Source organism: Polypterus senegalus, chromosome 16 (genome assembly GCF_016835505.1).
Source record: "Polypterus senegalus isolate Bchr_013 chromosome 16, ASM1683550v1, whole genome shotgun sequence".
In the NCBI taxonomy this organism is placed as follows: domain Eukaryota; kingdom Metazoa; phylum Chordata; class Cladistia; order Polypteriformes; family Polypteridae; genus Polypterus; species Polypterus senegalus.
The window spans coordinates 36,095,492-36,114,777 of record NC_053169.1 but is presented as its reverse complement, the minus strand read 5'-3'; positions in this window follow the sequence as shown (position 1 = coordinate 36,114,777).

Here is a 19,286-nt window from a genome sequence, read left to right as displayed (position 1 = left end):
AATTAAATAAGAACACCGTGAAAATACAAGAATATACATTTCACAGGTACAGAAGCAATAATAGTATGCTTACTGTTTAATTTATAACACTTTCTATGACAGATTTTTGTTGAAACTTTCTAGTAAAACTTACTATAATGAAAAAATAAATTTTAATGATTTTTGATCATGACTTTTGCCCAGAGGGGACTGGGTGGTCTCATGGTATGGAATCCCTGCAGATTTCTTTTTTTTTTCTCCAGCTGTCTGGAGTTTTTTTTTTTTTTGTTTTTTCTGTCCTCCCTGGCCATTGGACCTTACCCTTATTCTATGTTAATTAATGTTGACTTATTTTATTTTCTTACTGTGTCTTTTATTTTTCTATTCTTCATTATGTAAAGCACTTTGAGCTATTTTTTGTATGAAAATGTGCTATATAAATAAATGTTGTTGTTGTTGATGGGACCATCTTCAGAAACTTATAATAAGAACAAAAGACACACCAAGGAAAATCAAAACACTATTCTTCATTATTCAAAGTCTGTGATCTCAAAGAGCAGTTGGGAGCATAACCAGAAAGTCATCGACATGTAAACACATTTCAAGCACCATAATCCAATAATAGGAAGAAGGTCATAATTAGCAATAAGGCAGAAGATACTCATTTAAATGAAGGCTTTTCCAGTGACACAACCAAATGTACCTTTCTATTTCCAGTGCTGCTCCTATAATGTAACTGCTGTCTGTCTGTCTGTCTGTTTAATGTTACAGGGCTACAGACAAAGAATGAAGGTATGATGGGCAATGAGCGAACTTGAAGAGGAACTAGGGACAGAGTCTCAGCCATATCCTAACAAACGCTTTTCATTTAGGTGTTTCCCCTTACTGGGATGCATTTAGATTGGTTGGAGGTCATTCTTTGGAGGAGTTTTTCTTACTGTAGATTCTCTTTATCACTGCGAATTCCTGTCTGAAGAAGGATGACTTACATCAAAGTCACCCGTGACAGAAATCGGATAACTGTCCACTTCAACAACATTAAGGTGACTGGCTGCTTTAGACTGCTGTGGAAGTGTAGCATTTTGGAAGATGGAGACACACTAGCTGTTTATAGTTTATTTGGAATAAACCAAAGCAAAAGTAAGACTCATAATGTAGACCTGCACATCTGTCACAATCATAGGTTTATTTATTTAATGTGGGACAAACCTCTGCTCATTAGGGTTGCTATAATAGTCATATCTAATTCAGAGAGTGTATGTTCTTGAATGAAGTGCATGTCTCCTAAACACCTATCATAGTTTTCTTTTTTATGATAGCATCTACACTTTGGAACAGTTGGAAATAATTGAGAAAAAGATTACAAACACCCAGGAGAAGATTTGTTTTTGTGTCCCAAGTTAATTTAGGTGTAGTGAGTGGCATGTAGAACTGTGACTCCAATGCAAACTTTTATTTTTACATAACCACCCCCAAGTTTTAAATATTGCCATTGTTCACATAAAATGACTACCAAGCAAATAAATATGGTGTAACTGCATTAACTCATAAACTTTAGTTACAAATGTAACAGAAGACATATTTCATTTGATTTTATATTCTTTGTTAATCCCTAAGGGGAAATCGTCTATTATTCATATTCATTGGGCCAAGTTTAGCCAATACCGCTCATAGTGCTTATTTCAGAGATGCCCTCTGTACTGCCCCCTGGTGGAGACTGTTTACCCAAAATTGGCTTTCCTCTCCAGCTATTAGAGTGTGTTTCTCTTTATTTGTGTATCGCCATTTGCCAATTCTGTGCCATTCTAATGCCTCCTCAAGCTATTACATGAGGAATAACAATACATCGTTGTGCTCAGGAGCCTATCGTGGCAGGAATGAGCCCAGGACAGGGTACCCGTCTATCACAGACATGAGAAATAATAAAGGAAAACATTTTTTCTAACTTCAGGCAACAATATATTTTTTGAGAAATAAATATGAGAATAGGTGCTACTGACCCTAATCCTCTTATTATTGTCCTCTATGCTTTAACTGTAGGGATAGATTAATAAAACCTTTTTTCATTTTATGTTGATACTTTAGGTTACAGTTTATGATAATAATCTCCAGAGCTATTTTAGTGCTGCCACATGTGTTATGTTATCTTTAAAGAGGCATTTTTACAGCAACCAAAAGATGAGATTTATTTTAGTATTAACCTCTTTTGTGCTGTTATTTGCATTAATATACTGTACATGTTGAAAATATATATTTTTCTATTGAAAAAAGATAGCACCCTGTTTCCAGTGGAAATAAAATAAATCTGTGCCTGCCTAAATACTTTAATTTTGTTTCTTCAATATAGGATTTTATATGTATGTTTATATCCATCAATAAATCTCTTTATATTGTGCCTTTCATAGCAATCACTAAAGCAAAGCACTTCAATAAATAAATCAAATTAAAAGATGAATCACACATTCAATTGCATGTGTTATAATAATAACAGAACAGACCATAGACCTGAATGACAACAAAAGCTAAAGTAAAGGCTTGTATTTCTATCGTTATAATGCAGTGCTGGACCACTAAAAGGCAGAGAACTCGAGATCCCTCAGGGTCTGCCCTCTTCTTAATGCAGGAAGGCATCAAAAGTGCATATACTAAACCAACCTGGTGGGAATGAGGAAGCCAGACACTGAAGAACTGTAACACCATTTAAAGAAGACATGGAGGTGGCAGGGGATGACCGTCCCAGGAATGCCACACATTGCATATAAAGGCAAGAAGCTGGAGAAAGAGGAATCATTTGCTACATTCCTTCAAAGAGGTGAAAAAAACTCCATGTGTGAGAAAGAACGACATAAGTAAGACATACAGCATTGAAGAAGAAAAGTGATAAAGTCACAGTCTGGTATTGGTAGTAAACAGAGCCACTCTCTCTGGTGCCTTGACTCTTAGTTTACTGAGTGCACCATAATGACAACATTATATACAATAGGATAATGAATAGGTCAATACAGTTCATAGTTATATTCCCTTAGAAATTTGATATTGCAAAAATGTAAGGTTTACTGCTGAGCATCTACACCTGAATTGACCTGTCAGGCATTGACTGAACATTATCGACATTCTCTGTGGTTGGAGCTAAAAACTTCAGACTGGGTCACTTAAAGTCTAAAAGGTAGCCATCGTTTTACACATATCAGTAGGTGTAGTTGTTGTCGCGTGTACAATACAATGCAATGCAATTTATTTTTATATGGCCTAAAATCATACAAGAAGTGCCACAATGGGCTTTAACAGGCCCTGCCTCTTGACAGCCCCCCAGCCTTGACTCTCTAAGAAGACAAGGAAAAACTCCCAAAACAAAACCCTTTGTAGGGGAAAAAATGGGAGAAACCTTGGGAAAGGCAGTTCAAAGAGAGACCCTTTTCCAGGTAGGTTGGGCATGCAGTGGGTGTTAAAAAGAAGGGGGTCAATACAACACAATACACAGAACAGGACACAAGTAATCTAGTATACAGTATAATAGTAAAGTGAAAATATTACAAGTTCAGAGCAGAATTTAACAGTAAATGATATCACATAATAGGATTTGAATTTGTTTAGAGTCGTGGAGACCTCAGCCATCGAGCTGCCTCCTCCTATTGGCCATTCCACAGCTGAGACAGTGCTGGGCCAGCCAATCTGATGAAAGGATCTCTCTACCTGATGATTCCTGTGATCCTCCATCAGAGATGACTTTACCTTAGGAAGGCAAAACAACTTATACATGGTACAGTATAATTCTTACTTGCAATTCCAACCAATATGCAACCTGTTGCCACTCCCTAGCACCATGATAAACTAGAATGTTGTGAAACACCAACTTTATTCCATTTGATACAAGTTAAGGGGTAAAAGAAAAAGGCAAAACCACACAACCACCCATCATTTGACCTGTAATCGAGGTTAGAGTTGTGTTGGCAAGAGTCAGTCCTGACCACGATAGCTACAAAATAGGAAGAATGGGCATTGCCACTCCATCACAATGCACACTCTCTCTCCGCTGAGCCTGATCAGCGTGCCTTTGTGATGTAGGAGGAAGACCAGAGTGTTTGATGAAAAGCTTGTGCTGACATAAGAAGCTTTGTAAACTCCATACAGGCAATGACCAGGGCAGGATGTGAACCCTGGACTGAGTAGATGTGAAGAAGCAATGCTAACCTAAGCATCACCAGGGTAGCTCAAAATACAATATTTGAAAACATGTAATTACATTTCCATTTATTCATCCAATTCCTGTATTTAAATCTACCAGCATCAGGCACAAGGTAGGCACCAACAGTGGACAGAATGCTATTCCATTGCAGATTAAATGCAGATAACTGTTTAATTGTGAGGTAAAATACCAATTTAACTATCTAAAATTTAAATGTTAAGCTGATAGTTCTTGGAGCAGAATTTCCACTTTCCAAACCCATTTCTTCCATTAGAAGGTCAGGATGAGCCACAACCTACCTCAGAAGCATTGGGATGTACCTTGTCCATCACAGGGTACCAGCTACCAACCAGCCTAACCAGTATGTCCTTGGAGTAACAAGACAAAAATCCACACAGACATGTGGACAACATGCACTCTTCAAACAGAAAATGACCCAGATGGAAATCAGTGATACATTTTTGTCCAAATATAGCAGATTGACATCCGTCGTTTTCTGAACATTACATCGTCTTGGCGGATGTGAATTTCTGGTGTTTGGGCCCCTGTCAGTATGAGGGTCTACAAGCTGAGGTCATAAACAATTTAAGAGTCCCATATTTGATTCAAGCTTGTCTGCTGCTGGATTATGTGAATTTCCCCTTGGGATTAATAAAGTATCTATCTATCTAAAAATTTGAGCCAGATCATACTCCAAATTGATTTGGTCGGATTATGAGATCTATTTAGTCCAACAAATATTCAAATAGGATGTTGATGACCTCTTAAAAGCTTTTGTTATTACCTTTCCAGAAGCAAACTCTTTAATTGACACATATTGAAATGTGTAGAATATTTTAATCAAGAAATCTTATGATTTCCAAATGTTCTATGCAATTCAATAATTAAATCAAATAGGATAAGGGAGGATATATGTTGTTTGACACGAGAATCGGCACAAGGCTTTTTACGTTCTTGGCTAGAGGTGATTAATTTTAGATCCCCTGACCCATTATCATAACTTTTATTTTGTGGAAGGCCTGACTCAAACACTATTCTAAGCTTAAAGTTTGTAAACCTCATCCCTAATGTTAAAAATTATATTTTTGGGGCCCTGAGGTTAAGCCTCTCCTCAGCGCCCTAATGTTAACCATTGTAATTGCTTAGTTTTATTGATTTTTTTATACCGAAATTAAAAAAAATTTAAAACCCTTGTTTATCTTTATTAGAGTGTATATAGATCTGTTTTTGAAATATGAATTCATTTTTTTTCCTGCAATTAGGGGACAGTCTTAATTTGAACCCTTTCCTTTTCATGCACATAATAGAAGATTTTAATCCAAATTTAAAATGTAGTTTAATATTTAAATTAAACAGAATTATGACACTTTTAGGAAGATATTTTACAGAGTTTGTGTGTAATTTTTAGAAATTTGAAAAGGATGGACACTGGCAATATCAATAAGAATTTATTTATTGGATCAATGTGCCCATGCACTGCCCTTTCAAGGCTTATATCCCCAAATCTAAACTAACCCAGATACCCGGAGATATCCTCTATGCCACTGCCACTGCCCCCAGTCCAATGCAAGCAGCCAAAAAAGTGGGTAATAGCTGGCACCAAAGAAGTTAAACTGGCTGTCCATAACAAGAAGACACAACTGTGAATTGTATCTACACATCTACAAGCACAGCCTAATTAGCACATTCAAATCGGCTGCAGCTGCCTGTAAGTCTATCATTTATTTTCTGCAATGTGTGCACGTAGTGTAAATGATACCATTCAAGCCGCGGAAAAAGAGAAATGTTATTGATGCACACAATTCACACAGACGGAGAAGTGCAAAGCAGTACAAAGTGCAGTACAGCTGGTGCAATATTTCTAATTATTCATTTGCTAAATAATTATAAATGCTTGGAAAAATACAATTGATTGTGCTCTGCTGACAGTTCAGGGAGATAATTCAAATAAAATAAATGTGAGTTTAATTTGCTTTTGCAATTTATGAACAGGAATGAAACTTTTTTAACTTTATAACCCTATTGGATATCCTATGTGTAAGACACCTAATCAAATTTTAGATGCATCGATTAATAATAAACATGAAAGCCTCTAGAAATGGATGGTGATGTGAGAAAAATGACATGAAACCAAAGAATACAGTATCTAGCAAAAAAAATTAATTATAAAGTAACGGGAAAATCTCAAACTGGGCAGAGACCATCCCAGCCTTGGACTGGGTGCCAAGTCATCGCATGGCACATGCACATCACACCCATGCAAGGACAATTTGTACCTGTCAGTTTATAGAGCAAACAGGCCTGTGGGATGTGAGAGGAAATCTTAACATGGAGAACCCCAGGAAAATGACAAGAGATCACACAGACAATGACTGTGTGCAGGATACAAAAACTAGAATGCCAACACTTAATAATTGCAGTGTCTCTGCATGAAAATGTATGTACTTTTACTGCAGCAGTCAAGTCCTTTTCAAATAAGTTGATACAAACTCAGTTGACTCCTATTTATGGTGCTTCAAATCAGTTCTGTGTCACCAATTATTATCATGAGGACACCACTTTCAGAACGTCAGAGCTCTCAAACAAAAGAAAACCAACCTCCACTGTCACTCTGAGTGTCACGCCTCAATTTAAAGGACATAACGGGCATCTCAACTCAGCTCTTTGTATGTGCAGCCAAAGGCCAATTTTATATTATAATAATTCTTTCTTAATTTGGCTTCTTAAATTACTATCTGCTAATTCAGTAGGATTTTTGAAAATACAATCCCAGGAATTTTACGCATAGCAGGGGGCTCCACAAAGAAATCAAAAAATAAAAGTGGATATATCATTTGAACATGACACAACTATTACAAGAATAGGTCATTTGGTCCAACATTCCTCATTAATCCCAATTCATTCCATCATCATCCAATGGAATCTTGGAGGTCCTCAAAGAGCTTCTATCTACTACTCTACTTTGCTTGGTAATTTATTGCACATATATATGGTTATCTGAGGAAAGAAACAATTTCTAACATTTGTGTAAAATTTACTCTTAACCAGCATATATCTGCATCCCTATGGCTTTGTTGAAGAACTCTTTTTAAAGTGAAAGTAGGAGTCTATTGTAGTTTATCATTGTGAAGACATCAATCAGGCCTCCTTTTCAGTCTTCAGATATTGACATGCCCTTAAATATAATCAGCTTGTTAATAAGTTCCATCTATTTTGGGAATTTGAACTTTCATTGTCTTTCACAAGTCCTTTATTTAAGACCCAGGTTACTTGGTCCCTTCCTGTGCTTCATATCCTTTGCTAATAGGCAACATGACCTTTTGAATTTCCTCCATATGTAAACTTTCATAGCTAGAAGCATGAGACATGTATCTTGGTTTCTTTTGAAGCCTTGATTGTGATTGCTTTTAGACAACTACTACAGACTCTTTAGTCCAGTAACAGGAAATTTTACTTCTTTTACCTGATCTCCTTTTAACTAATCAAGGTGGGGTCTTTTCCTGCTTTAGGTTGAATCCCTTGAGTTCAGACCACACCCCTTTGTAGGTCCTCACTTGATAATATGCAGGGGATTCTGAAAGCATTCAGACCCCTTAACTTTCTGCACACTTTATTGTGTTGTAGATTTCATTTTAAATTGTTAAATTTGCCATTATTGCTTATCGATCTACAATAACCCATAATGATAAAGTGAAAACATGTTTTAGAAAACTCTTCAGACACTTTGCTGTAGCACTCTAAGTTGTGGTCAGGTGCAAACTATTTGCTTTACTTCTCCTTGAGATGTGTCTAGAACTTGATTGGAGTTCACTTTTAACGAACTGAAATGACTGGACATTGTTTAGAAAGGCACATGTAGACCCATGTATAAAATCTTCCACAATTCAGACTGCATATCAGGACAGAAGCCAAACCATGAAGTCCAGGGAACTCTTTGTAGATGTCCGTGATGCAGCTGTGCTGAGGCATATCTCAGGGAAAAGGTATAAAATCATTTCTAAAGCTTTGAGTGTTTCCAGAAGCACAGTGGTCTCAATAATTGTGAAATGGAAGACGTTTGGAATCACCAGGGGCCTCATGTATGAATTGTGTACTGTGACAGATTAGGGTTTTCTTGCACCCTTGTACCCTCAGACCACACGTCAGACACCAGATAAAAGTCCAATAATATTTATTATAATAATAATGTGCACAAAGCACTCTCCTCTCCACAAATCTCCAATAAACAAAACACAATAACAATCCTCCTCTCCCAGACGCTTAGCCACCCTGCCTCCCAACTCAGCTTGTCCGTCTGTAATTTCCCACAGTCCTTTATAGTCCTTGACCCGGAAGTGTTTGTCCCTCAGTCCATGTGACTTTCTATCACTTCCAGGTCAGGTAAAAAACTTCTCTTTTTCTTCAACCTGGAAGCACATATGAGTCTACGAGCCTCGCTACAGTGACTCCTTGTGGTCCCCAAGGTATCCAGCAGGGCTGTGTATAAAAACTACAAAGTCCATGAGGCCCTGCTGGAACTCGGGGCATGTCCATGCTATCGGGAGAGCTCCTCCTGGCGGCCTGGGGGTGAGGGCCGGCAACTCTTGCCAGACATCCATCAAAGTACATACAAAAATGTTGCACATGCCCGTTTTTACCCTCACATCGCAATGCAAACTTGACATAAAACTACACACATTTTTACGCCAGCTCAATCCCTTGCATACACAAGTTCTCCGCTCGGTTTTGCAAACTGGCAGCACCCAGCATCAAAGCTGTGCTATTGTTCCTGTGTGTTTTCCCTTTATCAAATACACGGAAATTAACCCCATATTGTTTATTAGTTTAAGGCATCTGATTGTAATCAACCCGTAACTATATATTTGTGCATGGAATGGCCAAACTTTTCCAAATATCATTGCTACTTTATCATTGTCACTCTCAGTGCACCACTCAGAATGTGGAATCACTGGTCTACAGCAGCTGATTGGATTATCAGGATACAGCATCTAGCGCACACTGCTTCAGCCATGCATACAGTCTATTTGAACTTTGCCCATACAGTACAGCAAACGCTTCAGAGCCGTTCCTGTAGGGACCTCGTGGTTCAGAAACAGTTTCATCAGTTTAGCTCTTTATAGCATTTTTAAGATGAAATGGAGTAAGTATATACACTACATTATACAAATACATTTTTAACTTCATTTTAATGATGTATATTATTAATAACAAGCAGAATACCTGCGCTTCGCAGCGGAGAAGTAGTGTGTTAAAGAAGTTAAGAAAAAGAAAAGGGAACATTTTAAAAATAACGTAAGATGATTGTTAATGTAATTGTTTTGTCATTGATATGAGTGTTGCTGGCATATATATATATATATATATATATACACACACAGACACACACACACATATATAAACATATATATATACACATCATATATATATATATATATACTGTACACATATACATACATATATACATATACAAATATAGACATATATACATATATACACATATATATACACAGTTATATATATATATACACATATACATATCTACATATATACTGTATATACACATATATATATAAATCTACATATATATCTACATATATATATTAGGGGTGGGACTTGATTAAAAAAATTAATCCAATTAATTAGAGGCTGTGTAAGAATTAATCTTGATTAATCGTATGTAATCGCACACATAAATTTGCCCCAAATCGCAATTTTTTTTTTTTAATTTAAAAGGGTTTTAGTGGGCGACAGAATCAAATAATAGACACTGACATGAATATTGTAAACTCAAGCTCTTTTAATTTCTGAAAAAAAAAAGCTTTTAAACTGCATTTGAATTCAAAACAGAAACAAAAATATCATCCCTGGTTAAAATTGGGCAGACTTAAAAATAAAGCGGTAGTTTAAGTACTTTAAGTACATTTTCAGAATGGTATTGTCTTTAAATAATAACCAAAATTTCAACATAAAGTGCAGTTTTTCTTCTTAAAAAAATAAGTCAGAAACATAAAAGGTAATTTGACCAACTTAATCTTTAAACTCTGAGTAACCTTAGCCAAAATTATTTTGTACATTAGGCTAAAACAGTGTGATCATTGAACATTTTGTAATTAGATGTATTTAGAATTACTAACGGTCACGGAAGTCCAATGATCCCCAGTAAGAGCAATAAAGTCCGCTTTCTGTAATGCATCAAATTTTGCTTGCTTTTCAGTGTGCGCAAAACCATGCTTTTATCAAAGCGTCGCTCGGGTAGTTTTTTGAAATGAAATTTTCCTCCGATCAGTCGTAGGAACGCGCTTTATTCCGACTCTAACATTTTTGTAGCTGTGATGTGTGCATCAGTGTAATCGATGTACCAGGAAATCATGCATTGACAAAAGTTCCCCTTTGCTTGGAATTGAAAGTGTGATTAAATGCGTTATTTTTTAACGCGCTATGGAGTACATGCATCAAAGCTTCTCAGCTGTGCTTGTGCTAAGAAAAGGAAACATTTTCAAAATAACGTAACATGATTCTGCGTTAACCGCATATTTTTTCATACGTCCCAAACCAAGCAGATGCGAGGGTAAAATGAATCGGGAAGCGCGCGTACATACTCAGTGCACCCTCTCTCGGGAATCGAACCTCGGATGTCGGCGCTAGAGGCTAAGCCTCTACAATTGCACCATGGCGTGTGGCTTGTCTATTTGAGAGTATGTAGATCGGGGTATATATATATATACTGTATATTCGCAGCGGAGACGTAGTGTGTTAAAGATTTTAAGATTTAAAGATTTTTTTTTAAAACAATGTAACATGATTGTCAGTGTAATTATTTTGTGACTGTTATGAGTGTTGCTGTCATCAAGGATTTGATTATCATTATTTCTTTCAATCAGGTTCGTATTTGTAGGATGTGCTGTGTTCAAGTTACATTCCGTGTTTGTCAATCGTTGTAAAAATAAGATGTTTCATTCATTGATTCGTTTCTTCCTCTTAATCTGAGATGTGACACACTGCACGCATGGGTTTTTTTTTTACACTGTCTTCCTTTAGCGGGACATTGACTTTTTCCACCGTGTGCTTTGTTTCCACTTATGAATATGCTTGTATGTATCAGACACTTCATATTTTTTTGCTGCCTTCTCAATTGTGTAATTCGGTTTTTGTTCAGCACTCTTTGGAACTGTTGCTTTTTGTCTGTGTACTGCATCAGTTCACATGAGCCGCTTGGTGTTCTTGCATCGAAGGTTCCCAGCTGTGCTGGTGCCATCTCGTGTGATGTCCACGGCTGTATGTAATGTTAGCTAAGACCCGGCACTTAAAAGTTTCTCTCGCTGTTTCGCTGAGTTTGTGCCAAACCCTACCCTGACCATCTCATCTTCCTCTGCATAAGCACAGTCCTTCACCCGTGAATATTTAGCGGCATTGGATTGCTGCTGACGGACGGCCTTATATGGGCAGGCACTAAATTACAAACGCCAGCGGCAGCTTGTCTATGAACTTAATTTAAACTTTAGGTTTACACCGTGCTTTGTTTCCGAAGTAGCAGCACTTATGAATATGGTTGTATATGTCAGTCGCTCGCTTCTTATTGTTTCGCTGCCTTCTCAATTGTATAATGCATGTTTTCTTTAGCGCTTTTTTGAGCTCTTCCTGGTTTTCTACGTACTGCGTTGATAGTCAGTTCACGTGATTACGTGGGAGGCATGATGATGTCACACAAAACTCCGCCCCCCACGGCCATCCAGCTCAACTCCATTGCAGTATATGGAGAAAAATAGCTTCTAGTTATGACCATTACGCGTAGAATTTCGAAATGAAACCTGCCCAACTTTTGTAAGTAAGCTGTAAGGAATGAGCCTGCCAAATTTCAGCCTTCTACCTTACACGGGAAGTTGGAGAATTAGTGATGAGTGAGTGAGTGAGTAAGGGCTTTGCCTTTTATTAGTATAGATTAAACATGTGAGGACATGGTGGCACAGTGGTAGTGATAAGCTGGCGCCCCATTCAAGGATTGTTCCTGCCTTGCGCCGTATGCTTGCTGGGATTGGCGCGACCCTGGATGGATAGATGGATGGAATAATTAAACATGTAATACGAAGATATTTCAATGTTCCATAAAAGCTTTGAAGAATCTATTACAGAGCTGATTCTGTGTCGATTTGTTACTTGGAGAAAGAAAAGGAAGGACAGGAATTGGAGGTTGGTACATTTAAGAGAGACAGTACTGCTGAAATAAATTATTTCACTGATGGTCACGCACGTTGCAGCAAGCATCTTGCGGGAGCCAGGAATAATCTCTGGACAGGGCGCCAGCTCATCACTACCACTGCGCCAACATGTACCCATGTTTAATACATGCTTTAATTCCTGTCAATATGAAAATTATATCAAGTATACATCTTAGTATTTAAATTGTTCAAAGAGCTGTACTATCTCGAATGTAACGAATTCTGTGTTCTGTCGTTGGAAGAGAAAGCCCATTTAAGAAGCACGTAGTGATTCACACACATAAAGTACATAGAAGAACACATAGAATACAAAGCATTTAAAATGCTATTTTAGTTACGATGGGATTTGAAAAACTAGTGAATTAAACAATTTTAAGATGAAGTTTATGACGTTCTACTTTAATGAGAAAATAAACTACATTATTAAAGTGGAAATTTTGAGATTAAAGTTGACATTTGGCCATTTTTTTCCACTGTGTCACTCAGATGGTGGGCTATGACTCGCCTTTTCACGGTGACTTTGATATCTGACCACTTCTTATTTATTTCGGGCACTGTGACTTTCTGAACCGCCACTCTGTCACTCGATCCTTTTGTTGTTTATACCACTGCTTAAACCAACAAATAGTATGTTTTTCCTTGCCTTTACTTGGTATTTGCTGAAATTCCTCTTTTACCCCCATGCTTTTGCCATTGTCTTTTCACAGAAAGCAAAACATAAGGGGTTACTTTTCATGCTGACCGGGATTTATGGAGCAGAAGAAAGTGGAAGCTGGCGTACACACAGATTTATGCATCTGGATTTTTTTGTACGTATACACATTTCCACTTTTGTCCGTAAGCCATGTTTTAGTGTGAATTCTATGCACGACGTTATGCATGAGGCCAATCTGAGTACCCAGGAAAGAAGGCCTTTACGACTAAAAATACAATGGTCATTCTAACAGAGCTTCAGACGTTATCTGCTGAGATGGGAGAACCTGTCAGAAGGATGACTACATTAGTAGCACTTCATCAATCAGGCGTCTATGGCATGGAGACTAGCTGTATGCCAAACAACATTTAACAGACTCTGAGAGCATAAGGAAACATTCTTTCGTCTGAAGAGACAAATCTCTTGGGCAGAACTGAAAGAATTATGCTCATCATCTGCCTAAAACCACCCCTACGGTGAAGCATGGCAGTGGTAACATCATGTTATGGGGCTGCTTCTCGGAGACAGACAGAGGGAGACTAGTCAGAATTGAGGGAAGCCAAATACCAAGCAGGTCCATGAAGAAAACCTTCTGCAGAGAGCACACAACCTCAGACAGGGGTGACGGTTCACGTTTTAGCATAACAATGACTGACCTGAAGCATAAAGCCAAGAGAACGCTCGGGTGACTCTGGGACAAGCCTCTGACTGTCCTTGAGTGGTTCAGCCAAAGCCCAGGCTTAAACCCCATTGAACATCTGTGAACAGACCTGAAGATGGCAGATTACAGATGCCTCCCATCCAATGTAATGGAGCTTGAGAGGATCTGCCAGGAAGAAAGAAGCAAACTGCTCAATTATAGATGTGCAAAGTTTGTAGAGACCTACCTAAGAACACTCAAAGCTGTAATTGGGGCTTATACAAAGTACTGGGTTAAGGGTCTTAATATTTATATGAATAATATGTTTCAGTTTTGGATCTTTAATAAATCTGCAAACTTTTCTGAAAACATGTTCATTATGGTTTATTGAGCATAGGCCGATGGGCAAAAATGGCATATTTATCAATTTAATCCAACTATCCATTAAATCTACAACACAATAAAGTGTGCAGCAAGTGAAGGGGTCCACCATAGATATACTGGCTTAATGCATGACCAGACTGAAAGATATGTGTTTTTTACATAAGAAATGTTTCAAAATATGCTTTTGGCCCATATGCATGATTCAAAGTGGAATAATAAACACTTAATTTTAGTTTTTCCATCTAATGAAACTCAATCAAAAAGTATAAACTAGCTAACACATCCACAGCAGCTGTCTGTGAAAAATACAAGATAAGACAAGCATGAACTGGCAGAGAATTGAGCTCCAGCACTGATTGCTTTGCAGTTCCTCAGAGTGCTGTGTACGACTTATGTTTAGAGTAGAGTTAATAATTTGGTGGATGGCAGCCTGCACTGGGGTCAGTGAATTCTTTGGTAGTGGAACTTGGGAAATTGACATTTGGAAATTGAATCTCGTACTGGACAGGAGCTGATGTTTTTTTTTTCTCCTGTTTCAGGAAATGTAAATGATAATAACATTCAGTTTCTATCTCATTTCATATTTGTATATTGCTATGCGCACTGCTGCACTTGGGTGAATCCCATAATCCAATATATACTTGAGGTTAATAGGTCAGCAGGCATGTTTAAAATGTCTGACCAGAGAGGTGAGACGCACATCTTTCAAACTGAGCTAAGAATCAGTTAATGAAATGTCCTGATGAGAGGCAAGTAAAAAAAACCTCAGCTTATTGTTCAGCTGTGATGAATATTGCATCTCTGGCCATGACAAGAAATATTTTCATTTTTTTTCATCATTTTGCTTGATTTCTCTTTGAAAAATCCCTATTAAGTCTAAACGCAAGTACAAGAATTAACAGTTTCATGGTTTTATTAGGTGAATGCTTTGTAGGGAATTAAAAATAAGAAAAAAAAGATTTCATAGTTTTATTTTCAATGTATGTTTTCAAAGTGCTGTAGTAGTAAAGCAGGGAGGATACATTAAAGGTATTGAAATTCATGGATTAACACCACTTTTGTTTTATTGTAAGGCACTGCACTTCACAAATCTTTATACTGCCATACGCTTTAGCTTTTAATTACTCAGATTCCATGTAGGGTGACCAGCCTGGGAGTTTGGAGTGTTGTTAAAGAGTGCACAAAAGACTTGCAAGATATGTAGCTCAAGCTAAAAAGCATGGTAACTGTGTGAAAAAACGATTCAGGAAAATGGAAGTCATTAAGAAATCTGGGTGGTCTTAATCAGTGTCCTTTTCTTCTGCCATCATCAATGCTAAGGTAAGGTTCTACCAGACTAGAACTAACAGCTCCACTGACACATGCTCTCTATTCTCTACGTTCACCTCCCTTCTTAACCCCCCTCCACCTCCTCCCACAACCTCCTTGCCTGCTGATGACTTTGCCACCTTTTTCTAGGATAGGTTGGCTGCCATCAGCAGCCAGTTCTCACCCTCACTGCCACCCATTATGTTGTAGTGGTTCGTGCCGCTAAGTTTCACACCGTCAAGATGACGGTGATTTATTTATTTTTATGGAGGAGATCCCAGGGACGCTCCCAGCTTTGGCCCGACCCGTACACTCACAAACGGAGACAAAAATAATGCACACTGGAATCAAACAACAATTAAAGAATATAATGAAATTAAATGAAATAAATGAAAACAATAACACCCCTTTACCCCTACGGCAAAATTACATTAAACACATAAACACAACCCCCCACAGCAAAGTCCATGGAAAACAGCACCGGATGTAATGAAATGATGATGACAGTAAGTCTAGAGATTTGTACGTTGAAAGGGAATGAAAAAACAGTCCTACCGGTAGACACTGTAATGGTGAAGATGGGTGGATGGTTCAGGAGCGCTCCTTTTCTTACGGGAAATCCATGAATCCATTATCAGTCCTCAGCACACAGGTAGACAGAAGAACATCCGGACCCCAACAACAAAACAATCCAGGACACAACGACTAAATACGGTTCATCAACAGAAGGCAGCCAGACAGGTACACGGAAACCCAAAATACAAAAAAAACACTTTCTTCTCTTTGGGCACCTGCGCTCCTTTTAAGAGCCACTCTGACCACCTTTGACCCCAACAGCCCCTGTACCTCAGACCGAAGACCATTCAGAGCCTCTGCAGAGACTGCTGGGAGATGTGGTTTTAACTAATAGTAGCACTGCTACAGTGTCTCCTTCCAAGCAACACCCAACATTCTCCACATTCTCTCCACTGTCTGCCATTAATGTTTCCAACCTCCTCTCAAGTCACTCCACTATCTGTCCACTCGGATCATATTCCCTCACATCTCCTTCAGACCATCTACTCCTGCAATTACACATCTCAGTCAGCTCAGGAACATTCCCTAACATCTTCAGACATGCTCTGATAACCACCCCACTTATTAAACAACCAACATTTGATCTATCCCAAGTTAACGACTACAGGCGTATCTCTCTCCTTTCCTTTCTTTTCAAAGCACTTGAACATGCTGTTTCCAACCAGATCTCTTCCTTCCTTGTACAGAATGAGTTGCTTGATACCAACCAGTTCGGTTTCAAGACGGTCTACTGAGACGGTCAACCAGCTATGCCATGATAGAGCTACCAACATGTCATCGGTCCTAATTCTGCTACATCTCTCTTCTGCCGCTGATACAGTTGACCATGACATCTTTCTTGCCACCCTCTCTGACATTGGCATCACTGTGACTGCTCTCAGATGGTTTGAGTCTTATATTTTGGGCAGATCTTAAAGTGTGTCCTGACAAGGGAATTTGCCAAAGGTGCATCAGACATGCACAGGGGTGCCTCAACAATCGGTACTGGATCCTCTACTCTTCTCTCTGTACATCACCTCGCTAGGCTCCATCATCCAATCCAATGGGTTCTCTTATCAGTGCTATGCTGATGATACACAGCTATACCTTTCGTTCTCTCTGGAGGTCAAAACAGTATCAGTGCTAGAGTCTCTGCATGTCTTACTGATATCTCATCCTGGATGAAGGACCACCACCTACAGCTCAACCTTGAAAAAACTGATCTTCTTGTTATCTCAGCCAGTCAGTCTGTTCAACTCCCCATCTCTGTACCATGTGCTTGGCTCACTGTTGCTAACACTTGCCAAGTCTGTGTGTAACCTTGAGAGTGGTGATTGATGAGCAGCTATCCTTTTCTGACTACATTTCTATTGTTTCTTCTTCATTCAGGTTCACACTGTACAATGTCCACAAAATCAGACCTTATTTTACAAATAATGTGACACAACTTCTGGCCTTATCATGTCTGGACTACTGCAACTCACTTCTGGCAGGAGAACTCGCATGTACTATCAAGTTGCTGCAGATGTTCCAAAATGCAGAGGACTGTCTTGTATTTATCCACACGAGATGGACACATGTCACTCCTCTCTTCAGGTCACTACATTGGCTCCCTGTAGCAGTATGCATCAAGTTCAAATCTCTAATGCTTGCCTACAGAGTAGTCAGTGGGTCAGCATCTGAGTATATGGAGACACTGGTGAGGTGCTCTGCTTCTTCTCATCTACTCAGGTCTGCCAGGGAACACCATCTGGTGATGCCACCTCTACGTGGTATCAAGTCTTAATCCAGACTCTTTTCCAGTGCAGTTCCTAGTTGGTAGAACAGGCTACCCACCTCCAACCATACTGCTGACTCCCTCAATTTATTTAAGAAGCAATTGAAGACCCATCTGTTTTGTGAATATCTGTTTAATTGATTGAAGAAGGAAAATCCCTATGCTCTGTGATCTTTGTATTCTTGGTTAAATGGTTTAAGTTTAATTGCTTTATTGATTGTAGCCTATGATGGGAAATGTATTAGTTATTACATCTTTTTACTTGTGACAATGAACATTTGTTACCTGTTCTATTACACTTGCTGAACAAACAGGACCTAGCCTAATGTTACTTGATTATGGTCGCCTTTGTTGTAAGTTGCTTTGGATAAAAATGTTTACTAAGTAAATAAATATAAATGTGTCATGAAGTAGGGACTGAAGTACACTGTCTATCTATCTAGCAAAAGAAGCAGTTATAGAAGGGCCAACAAGGACTTGCTTCACTTGGTTAGGTCTAAGAGGTCAGGCTCGAATGACTGTCTAAGCCTCTAGTACAATGAGCATTAAAAAATGGCATGATTTTGAGAAAGAGAAAGTATAACACATGAAAGATGGTAGAAAGTAGGAAAGAACCAAAACCAAAACCCCACCAGCCATAAAACAAAGCACCGTTCAAAAGAGAAGTGCAGGAAAGTGTTCCACTCTCAATGCTAAAATATTATTAGTAATTGTTGCATTTATATTATACCTGTCCCAAACTCAAGGACACTTTACAAAACATTCAACATAGGAACCCAGAAACAAATGACAATAACATAAAACAAACAACAGCACAAGCAATATAGTCAAAGTATAATTACTGTATGTTCTTCAAGGGTTACAATTCTGATACTGCAGAAAAATATTTAATCAAACAGAAATGTTTTCAGTTTAGCTTTAAAAAAAAGAAAGTGAAGAGCAGTCGCTCAGAGGGCGAGATAGTGAGTTCCATATGCGGGGGGTCTTGACACTGAATTGTCTTTCTTCCGAGGAAAAATATTTGGCATGTGTTATCATTAGGAGCCCAATACCTGAGGACCTAAGGGCACGTGGAGGTTTAAATCTGTTGGGCGACATAAGTAAGAGCTACATCAGGCAAACTTCAATGATCACCATCAAGGATAAGGTAAGGTTCTACCAGACTAGAATTAACAGCTCCACCAAAAGTAATGAGCACCATTTGATATTTTATATGTGACAAAACAGACAGCCAGTGCAAACAGTAAAGGATCGGAGTGATGTGCTCAGTTCACTTGGTGTATGTGACGACTCTAGGAGCTGAGTCCTGAATATACTGTAATTTTGAGCAGTGGTTCCAAAACTCCGTCCTGAGGGCTGTGATATAGAGGGTCCACGGCTCAGATGAAAGCCCAGTTTTAAAATAAATAGTCGCTGCACTCGTGGCTTAAAAAGAGGGTGTGGTATTGTGGCCAGAGTGGATCCAGGACACTGTGTGAGGCAGGCGTTTCCTCGCTTATGTGCACAGGTGAGGAATTGTCCACATCCGTAATTGAAGCCGGGAGATG